Here is an 11,313-nt window from a genome sequence, read left to right as displayed (position 1 = left end):
CCAACAGCCACATGATCAAGTGAATTGCAGCGGAATAGCTGCGCTTGATTGGGTTGGCATAACAAAAATGAAAATAGTGGAAAAAAAGCAAACGATAATTTACAAGGCGTACTTAGCACGGCGCATAGGCAACTGGCTGAGTCAGTGGGATCGTCGGTTCGAATCCTAATGAAAGAAGTCTGATGAGGAAATGTGGTGATTTCCGAAATAGCTATCACTTCTACCATTTTTTCAAATTATTGTTGCTTTTCCACAATAAATTTTCATTTAAAAAAATGGCCTCGAGCTCAATATAAATTGTTGAATATAATTGTTATAAGGCCAAAAAAATAACAAAAAAACAAATAACTTAAGGACGAGCACACCTAAAAGTTAAACATTCTAAAAATAGAATTATTAGCAAAAAACCAACAATACCAACAGCCACATGATCAAGTGAATTGCAGCGGAATAGCTGCGCTTTATTGTGTTGGCAGAACAAAAATGAAAATAGTGGAAAAAAGCGAACGATAATTTACAAGGCGTACTTAGCACGGTGCATAGGCAACTGGCTGAGTCAGTGGGATCGTCGGTTCGAATCCTACTGAAAGAAGTCTGGTGAAGAAATGTGGTGATTTCCGAAATAGCTATCACTTCTACCATTTTATCAAATTATTGTTGCTTTTCCACACTAAATTTCCATTTAAAAAAATGGCCTCGAGCTCAATATAAATTGTTGAATATAATTCCTAGAGAATTTCTCATGCATTAATTTCTTCGTTAAATTCTTAAACGAAATAAGTTTTCTCTATGCACGCGCACTTATACACATACATTCATTATGTAAATAAAGACGCCTAAACGTATACCACAAATCTGTTTCTTTTCGTGTTGTATCTTTCAAGCATTCGTGCAAAGAAGTAATGTCGCAAAACTCATAAACTTCAATGGACAATATCTCAGGTTTAAAACAAGATATCTCGTTGAGTTAAACAGCATTATCAAGGGGAGATATTCTACTTTCAAATGGTTTATTAAATTTTCTAAAAAAAATGAACTATTCTTGATGAAAATACATGACGAATATAGCAAAAACTCGGGGTTCTCGCATGTTTAGGCTCAAATATCTCGAAAACCTGAGCCAATCGAGCAAAACTGATTCTGGATTTAGATTCAGCGCATTAAAAACCTTTGGAAAAGTGTAAGCTGATCCCAGGGTCTGAAAAATGTCGGCCTGTGTAATTGAATACAGCTTTAGATTTGTCAGATAGTGATAAAACCTTCTAGGATATGGTTTCATCAAACGTTCGTACCTTGCAAAAACTTATCTCCGACAAACACATAAGGCACAGCTTCTGTCAATTCAGGAAGAGGGCGAGGTGCTGGGAATTTTAATTCATTATTCTGCATTCTGCGACCAATTTGGCTTTTTAAATAAATTCCTGCCAATAATGGTTTGTAATAAAAACGTTTCCACAATAACTCAGTGTATTTAAAGTTACCTGCATCCCCCTCCCTGTCATATGATCCAACATCAACTCCTACAAATTTGCAATCTGCATCGACATTCGCCAACAAAACCATCGAATAATACTCCTTATAATTAAACAAGTAAAGAGTCTAAGTTCGGGCGGAGCCGAACATTAAATACCCGGCGCAAATATTAAATATATGTTTTTCACCTTTCCGAAAGCTACCGCTACATGGTAAGCCAGGGTGTATCAATTTTGTGTAAATTAGCGTCCTTAAATTTCGAAATATTGAAGTTTTAAGCATTTCTAAAATTTACCGTTTTATGAAAAGCCGTAATTTTAGTCCGGTTTCAATAATTTTGAACGTTTTGCTATTATGTGGCAAGCACATACCGAGTTTGGAAGAAATCGGTGCAGCGGTTGCCAAGATATACACATGTAACCATAAGTGGGCGTGGCTACGCCCATTTTTCAAAAATTTATAATATTCTTATTTTTTGTCTAAATTATTGTAAATATCAATTTTGATTGAATAATCTTCAGTAGTTATTAAAATATCGCAGTTTTCGTATTTCTGAAAATTACCGTTATATGGGAGGTAGGCGAGGTTATTGTCCGATTTTGCCCATTTTCAATACCATCCGTCCTACGCCCGAAAGAAGTACACGTACCAAGTTTCGTTAAGATATCTTAATTTTTACTCAAGTTATCGTGTGCACAGACGGACGGACAGATGGACGGTTGGACGGACGGACGGACAGACAGTCACCGCTTAATCGATTTCTCTTTTCATCCTGATCATTTATGTATACATTTGTCTATATCTATCTCGATTCGTTTTGCCTGTTACAAACAACCGTTATGTGAACAAAGTTATAATACCCTTGTGCACAAGTGCGCTCGGGTATAAAAAGAAGGATCCACTAGTATTAGGTGCTTTTATTCGTAAGTGTTTGCCGTCTATGGCTCCCACACAGTTGGGAAAATCCCACAGTGCCATAAATTTGTTTGCAGCTATCCGCATGAAATCTTCCGTTGGTTGTGGTAAAACGTCTAGCATATTCTTCACAATACTTTGTGAAACTTGTCTCACTATATGAGAAATCCATGAATGGGATAGCCTATATTGAAACGCCAAAGAAAGGAATGATTAGCCAGTAGCAAGAAATCTGAAACAAAATACAAGTTTAAAATAAATCTGACATCTGAAACAAAATATACCTAAGTTTAAAATAAAGCATATTTAGAGTTTTATTATCTTTAACATTATAGGCTTGGTTTGCAGTAAGAGATGGGCGTATGTTCGCGATTACTACATAAGAAGAAGGGGTAAACCAGGTACTGGTTCATCGAATGAAGCAGCTGAAAGACGGTCCGTAAGCTTATCTTTTTTAGATAGCTGTCCTTCAGCAAAGAGATGGTAATGTTAAAAGTCTTGTAATATATTAACGTTCGTCTTATACCTTTTATATTGGCCCCTATTATGAGTTGCATTCGATTTTCGACTGTGGTCGAAAGCGCTGAGCGAAGGAATTTTCATTTGGTATTATGGCGCTCATTCGATGAAGAATAGCGCTATTGTGAATTTCGCTCGTTTAGGCTGTTCACAATAGTATATTTTTCACCGCTGAGAAGCTTTGTTTACAAATCGAGCAAACAAAATAGTGTGCTTATACATATTTATGTAAATTTGTTCTAATTAAAATGAAGTAAAAAAGAAAGCAAGTTTATAAAAACGTGGTAAAATGAGTACAACGAGTTCTGGTTCAACGATTCGTCAGAGGATGAGAGCTTAGTAAACTGGCCAGGAGTAGCAAATGTTTAAGAGAGTTTAAGTTTATTAGTCTTTCGAATATATTTTGATATAAAATATATTTAAGAAATTTGTCTACAGATTCATTAAAAAGTTCCGACCATCTAAAGAGGCGTTTGTGAGCCAAATCTATTTAAAATATTTTAAAACTCAACAGCGCTACGATTTTGTTCTCAGAGGTCGTGCCAACAGAGTGTTGGGATTTTCTTTCCCAAGTAAAACCAGCCTTTCGAGCTTGTGTTTAGTATTCACGATGTTAGAACTGCATGAAATTAATAAAAAAATTTTAAAATTAGTGTCTAGCCGCCAAAATGTAAGAAAACATATACAAAATCATATTTTTCACAATTTTCTAACACTTCGCTACACCATCGAAAGCAAAATTCTGTTCGACAGAAAATTCGATACTCAACGAAAATTTCGACACGCTTGCATAGCTCATAATACGAATTTCACTTTCGATCTTCGATCTTCGATAGCCAGCGAAGATCGAAAATCGAATGCAGCTCATAATAAGGGTCATTGTCTTTGGTACTATCAGTAATATTGGAGACCCGGGTGCCGGTGCGAGTGTGGTGAAATGCCTGTGTGAAGGAGAGCCTGGTTCAACTGATTTGCAATTTGAAGACTACAATACCGATGTCAGTACACAACGATCTCCTTTCCCCAAGAGCAAATCCCAGTCGGTAAGGTCTAAGAACTCTGAAGAGAGCTTAAAACTTCTCCGAGAAATTGCGAAAAAAACAAAAGCCCGATAAAGAACTGGACGAAGCTGATCTATTTTTAATTCAATGTCAAAAATTATTAAAAAGCTGCCGCAAAAAAGCAGGCAATACTGCGCCTGCAAATTGGCAACATAGGTGGTGAAGCAAAAATCGAGTTTTTGTCGGGAACTACAGATAGTCGTTCAGTATCATCAGAAAGTTTTGCATCATGTGATTACCAATATTCTCTAGGAACTCCTCCTTCAACGGAAATTATTATTTCGGATGACCAGTACGATTCGTTAAATTTAACGAATGTACTATGAGTTGTCACAAAATATTTGTATTGATACATATACACAACATATCGCCGCTACTACGTTAGACTATCGAATGTGAAAATGGGTACTTTTCAGGAGAGCAAAAAAACTGTTGTAAAAATTTTGTCATTAGGAAAAAATGTGGGATTCGACACTTTGTTAAAGCCAGTATCCTCTGCTTCTAAACGCATGCGCAAGATATCGCAATTAAAAAATCATTTTTGCACATTCGATTGCTTGACATGGTTACGATGATATGCCACAATGAATTACGAACGGTACTCAGATGTTTATATCTTTAAGTTTATCCCACTTTTTAATTTTAAACTTTTTTTATAAAATGTAGGTAATTCAATAGCATATTTAAGCCATACAAATAAAGCTTCAAACTTTGTTCAATATTGAATTAACTTTATTTTTTGTAAAAAAAATATTAAAATTAAAAATAAAACTGAAAAACTTGAATTTATTAATATCTGAGTACCGTTCGAAATGCCACACCGTGTTCAGTGTCATAATATTCTCTTGTTCCTCCTTATACACGATTAAAAAACAATGATCTCTATTTTTATACATTGTCGTTATATGTAAGACGTTTTTCTTTATGTACATACGTACATATGAATATGAAAGTATATTATATGAATTTTCGTGTTTTTGCATTAATAAAATAATAAATATCACGATCATACCGTTGAAAAAAAAATGAATCGAATTTTTTTATTTAGACTGCTCTGTGCCAGTCCACTAAGCTTCAATTAATGAGGCATATTCTTGTTTTCGTACGAATCACGAAATTTACCTATCATTTTCTATACAAAGAGGCGTATTCTTTTTCGATTCGTACTCGAGACAAGAATACGCCTGAATATATGTACATAGGACCATTTTCCAGTCATTTCGAGCCTGTATGTAAAATTTCGGGAAAATGTTAAGTATATTCATATGCTGAAAAGATATTTTCGCAGACTCACAATTTATTTAAAGTATATCATCAACCTTATTTCCAATTCTATGAACAAATCGCTCCCATAACTTTTATTTGTGCATTCAATATATTTAACAATTAACTTAGATACTAGATTACAAATATTTGTTCAACGACCTCGACACAGTAAAATAAAAAAAAAGTATTTATTAGAAAAATAATTATTCCTAATACATTTATATTTTAGCTAAACCTTAGATGTTCAATCACACTGAAATATTTTTCTATCCATTTTTCGAGTGCTAAAATAATTTTCACCACATAGAATTGCTGCACAACACCCTTTTTGACGAAAAAGCTTTGCTTGCAACACTAGTCCTTTATGGGGACCAAATTTGGTGGTAAAAAGTTTCTAAGTTTGTTTACTGGATATACTGAGCTTCACAGCCTGTTGCCTCACTCTTTCCTCAAGAAATAATGGAACGGGCATATATTTCTGTTGCAAACCTGGGTTGCCTTGTGCTCTTTTTTCACAAAAAACTTTAGAAGACCGTAGTAGAAAGCGTAGTAAATTTCTTAAGAAAGTAAAAATAAGCGTTTTATTTTATAATAATAATAATATAATAATAATAAAAGAGCACAAGGCAACCCAGGTTTGCAACAGAAATATATGCCCGTTCCATTTGGGGTGTTCACAGTTCGTTCCAAATAGTGTCTCAAAATGTAGACGTCTACATTTTAAGACGTTTTCTAACCGTAAAATCTGTGGTGTTGTTGTTTCCCAAATTGGAAAACGACGCCGTCTACATTTTGTCACACTCAAAGGTATGATTTTACGCGTCTACATTTTGCAACCTCGCAGCAGGGTTGCATTATGGCAATACTAATCACATTTTTTTTATTTATTGGGCACGTTTTCTGTATTTGCATTTAATTTGAGCGCAATTTCTGATGAAAAGAAACAAATATTAGGAATTGGTAATTAAGTTAAATAATTAAAATTTTTCAGAAACAAAATCGAAAGGCGACATATAAAAAATGCACGCAAAGGAGAAATGTCTGGCAACACCAGCAAAGTTTTGAGAAAAATTTGAGACGACTGCTAGAAAGGGGTGCTCACAGTTTGATGCTAAAGATGTCTCAAAATGTAGACGTCTACATTTTCAGACACAATTTGGAACGATCTGTGAACACCCCAATTATTTCTTGAGGAAAGAGTGAGGCAACAGGCTGTGCAGTATCAAAAAATGTCAAAATTCCTTGGACACACACACGAAATAATGGCAAATTTTTCTTGACCTATTTCTTGAAAGCTGCATACTAGTCTTTAACTAATAGAAAACCAGCGGTTTGTAACTGTTGTTAACTAATGGATGAATATTAGGCTGCGTTTCACCAGATTCATTTAAGTGAAAATTACTTTACTTTTCGAATTTATGGTTTCACCAATCAATTTTATTTTGTTTTTAATTTTGATTTAAGTGACCTATGCTCTTCACTTAAATAAAAATTAAGTTAGAATAACCACACTCAGAGATGTTACACGTTTAATCAGCTGATCAATATACACACACCACAATTTTGAGTATATGCTGCTTACTAGTATACCAGCCCTGCTTTTACAACACAGCGTGCCAAAGCTTTCAAAAGCTCTCAGTACAAATGAAGGCTTTTGCTGGTAAAGTCGGTTCTGCAACCACTTTTTACTCACTTAAATAAAGAGCTTATTGAAACTGAAAATAATTTAAATGAGAATTAAATAAAAAATTAAATTAAAGTTAATTTCCACTTAAATGAGTTTGGAGAAACACAGCCTTAGATAACTACAGTCAACCATTAAGCAAATTGATACTGTGGAATAAAAAGTGGTGATTTAAAGTAAGTATATTAGTTAACTAATGACAACAGCCCATAGGTGCTTGGACACCTGCATATTAAAGGAATTCCAAAAGTAACGAATTAGCAAAGAAAAATTCCACCACCTCCTTGCAAGAGATAACTGGGAAGGTATATCAATGGCTCTATTTGAGAGGGAAAACTCTTTCGCCCAGCGAAACATCGAAAGGGGTTGGTACAGCGGTATTATTCTTGACCTACATCTGAATTCTCGTTCATAATAGTTGCGATCCCGTACTAGTCCGGACTAGTCAGAAATAGTCAGAATCAGTCAGATTTTACTGGAAATCGATCACGTACTCGACTCTGTCTATTGAGATGACAAAAAAGAGAGTAAATACGGTTCTCTCTCTGTCAGAAGTTACCAGTTTTAGTCCGAGAATTTTTGCTGGTAAATTCTGGTGAATGTGTCAAACGATCAGCTGTAGTGTGTTTGGCAACGAAATTGTAAACAAAAGAAATTGTATTTTTGGTTATTTACATGTGTGAGCTGGATGTGTTTACATACAAAATAAGCAAAAATTTACAACCAAAGTTACCATTTTTTACTAGAAAGCGATCCCGTACTTTTCAATGCTACTCTCTCGCTCTGAGCAAATCTTAATTATTTGAGAGTTTTACTAGTCCGACTCCGAGGAATACGGGATCGCACCTAATGATTTCTCTATCCCAACTCTCTAGTTACCTCAAAAATATAGACAATTTATGTTCAGGCGATATTGGCTTTGGTAGCCGATTTTTTGGTTTTGTAAATATATCCTCTTTTATGTAGCTAAGGGCATAATCGAACAAAATCCGAGCCAAGCGGAAGTATTCACTGAACCTTTTTTTATTGCTATGTAGATGTCGACACACCAAAATCTCAAAAGTCCCCTCGTTTTCACGTTCTTTGAACAGTTCCGACTCCGACTCCCTTTCAGCTTCTTCTTCCGATAACTCCTCTTCTAAAAAAATTAGTAAAGCGACGTCGAGATCCTCCATTTTTATTTAAAATAAATAACTTCCAAGGGATAAAATGCGGAAAACCCAAATTGAAGAAAATTCTGGCATGTGAACGTTACGTTCAACTGGTTTTACATAAAAGCGCCACCGCTAATATCGTTGAGAATAGCGTTCGGTATGGTACGGGCGTAATATTACGGCACCGCTTTTCGAGGAAACCAAAGCTTAACACCTATCAAGAACTTGAAAGAAAGCTTCAATACATTTACACTTTTTACTAAAAGTGTGTTTGCATTAGGTGCGTTCCAGCGATTTTTGGACAAAAACCTGTAGAACTGTCAAAAAGCAAAATATCTCTCACAACAGAGAGCAACAGTCGAAGAACTGAGAAAATATGCTGGAACGCAAAAAACCATTTTTCCAGCAAATATATAAATGCCAGATGTTTATTTACAGAATTATTTACTCAGGCAAAAATTCTTCCACACAACATTTTAATTCTCAAAAGATTTCGTTATTTTGACACAATTGGCTTCGATTCTGCTTAACATATTTTTTATAAATTACATCAGCTCTTTCACTTGTTGTTTACGAATGCAACACTGCTCTTCATTTGACAAATTTCATGAATTTGCGGAAAGAAAAACTTCGGACTAAATCCCGCAACTTCATACTGAGAGTAAGGTTATTTTACTCTCACGAAATGCTCTCAGTTACAGGAAATTACAGGAAATTATTCTGCTGGAACGCTTTTCGCACTAAATCCTGCAAAACCTGCAAATCGTACTGGTGCTGGAACGCCACTAATGTTCAACTTTGCATTCAACTCAGCACAGGGTTGAACGAAAAAAAAGTTGAATGGCTTGAAAATTTTAGTTTGGCTTCCCCCGGGTAGCAAATTAAGGTGGCAATGGGGGTAGGGGCAGTTCTCCTGATTGCAAATATATAGTTTTTAGCTGAAGGAGGCTTATAGTTTTCAAGCTATTTATTGTTAAAGTTTGTAAATTCAGCTAACCTCTCGGCGCTATTTCACACAATAAACACTATATTTACGTCCACACTTCAGTGTACATCAGTGTAAAACACCACACAATGAAATATAAACATATTTCTTACATTTATTATGTATTTTTAGTAAACTAAGTATGTTTCTAAAATCATCACGCACTTCAAGGTTTCACACCGACATTCGAAGAGTGCTGCCACTTCTAAGAAAATAACAATAAAAGAGAACAGTTTTTATCTTACCCGTTTATACCAGCCACAGTACTTTTGCACAGAACACCCTTCTGCGTAGGCGGCCTGGGTCCGCGCTTAGGGATTATAACCCTCACAAAGTAGAATTCTCTTTCTGTGTTGCGAAGAAAAATGGCTGAACACCTTTTGCAGAGAACACCTTTCTGCGTAGGCGGCCTGCGGCCGCGCTTAGGGATTATAGCCCTCACAAAGTAGAAGTCTCTTTCTGTGTTGCGAAGAAAAGAGGCTGAACACATTTTGCAGAGAACACATTTCTGCGTAGGCGGCCTGCGGCCGCGCTTAGAGATTATAACCTCACAAAAGAGAATTCTCTTTCTGTGTTGCTGAACACCTTTCCCGCAAGATGGCGCGGGAGTTGAGTTATTTATAAAAGTTGTATTTATGAACCGATTTCGTTCAAATTCAAAATGTAAGCTACCTACTTGATGAAAAAGCATTTGCGAAAAATAGGCCTGCTAGGTGGTGCTGGAATTGAGTTATTTATAAAAGCCGTATTTATGAACCGATTTTGTCAAAGCATTTTCGAAACGTGCGTAGGAGGCCTGCGGCCGCGCTTAGGGTTTATAACCTTCACAAAGTAGAATTCTCTTTCTGTGCTGCGAAGAAAAGGGGCTGATCACCATTCTGCGTAGGGATTTTAACCCTCACTAATTAGCAGTAAATATCTTAAAAACTATAAGTGTTGTGTTAAGTCAAAAAAAGTTTTTAATGGGGAATATGACCCCACAACCTCCTTCATTACTAATTTAACGCTGAAAACGATAAAAGTAAGATGAAAACTATTCTCTTTTATTAGGTTTGTTCCACACGAGCCCGCGGGTACCCGCGGGTTCCCAAAACAGCCCAGAAAGGATACCTCACGCTAGAAAAATGGGTAAGAGATAGCGAATACGTTCCACTTTTGGATCGTAAATTTCTTCTTCTTTGTGCACGAAACAGTCCGAACTTTTTTTCCGGGCACAAATGTACAAAAGGGCAATTTGAAATAGTAGCTGTTGTTGTTTAAATCCGAAAGCAAATTTTATAAAACGCAAAATTGAAAAATACCACAGAATTTTCAGAAAATGTATTTATTTTGTAATTTCATTAGCCAGATAAGATAAATACACGTAAAATCATTGGCGCGTATTCATAGTCTAGCACGAAGTCGAAACTAACAAAGTTGCAACTTAAATTTAAGTACCAACTTAAAATTTACCTCTATTCATAGTCGCATTTCAGACTTCTACTAAGTAGTTTCGACTTAGTTTACGATATAGCAAAATTAGTGTGAAAATGTATCGATTTTTCTTTACGATATTTTGGAAAAATTACATTTTTATTAAATAATGTCAAGTTAGATTATCCGTTTATGTAATTTTTATTTTCATTGCATGATTATGCAAAAGAAGAAGGTATCATTTTCTTGTTAATTGTGTGAAATAGCCAGAACAACCGCAATGATGTGAAGTCGATGTTTATCGAAAGCATGCTGTGAAACATACAAATAGTACATATCTAAATGTTATGGGCTGTTTTTGCTTATGCAGCGTTTCTGCTGCATTTAAAATGCAACATTTAGCACTTTCGAACATATGTTTTGCGTTCATGCTACCGCATTTAGCAAATGTACTTTTACGCGAGTTCGAAATCGTATGCTTTTGACAAACAGCCGTGTTCCAGTCGCTTATTCAGATCCGTATCTATTACGATCAATTCTCACGCAGAAGATAATGTGTAAAAAACCCTACTGAAAAGGAAAAAAATAAATTTGAAAGCAAAAATTCAATACAAAAACTTGAATTGTTTTAACCATAACCGAACATTTGTTTGTGTATATATTCGTTTGTCAGTGCTGTCAATTAAAATTTCCTCACTTAATTAGAAAACAAAACAAACAGAGTTGATCACAAATTGATCCAGATTTCTATCAGCATCACATCGATGTTAAATTTGCGTAACTTTTCGTTATCCAAATTGTTGATGCGGCTGTAGCAGTGTGTTTGTACCCTTAGGTTGATGC

The sequence above is a fragment of the Rhagoletis pomonella genome, unplaced genomic scaffold, assembly GCF_013731165.1.
Source record: "Rhagoletis pomonella isolate Grant_MI unplaced genomic scaffold, Rhpom_1.0 Rhpom_scaffold_00003, whole genome shotgun sequence".
Lineage (NCBI taxonomy): Eukaryota > Metazoa > Arthropoda > Insecta > Diptera > Tephritidae > Rhagoletis > Rhagoletis pomonella.
The sequence above is the reverse complement of the archived record's forward strand: the minus strand, read 5'-3'. Positions refer to the sequence as shown.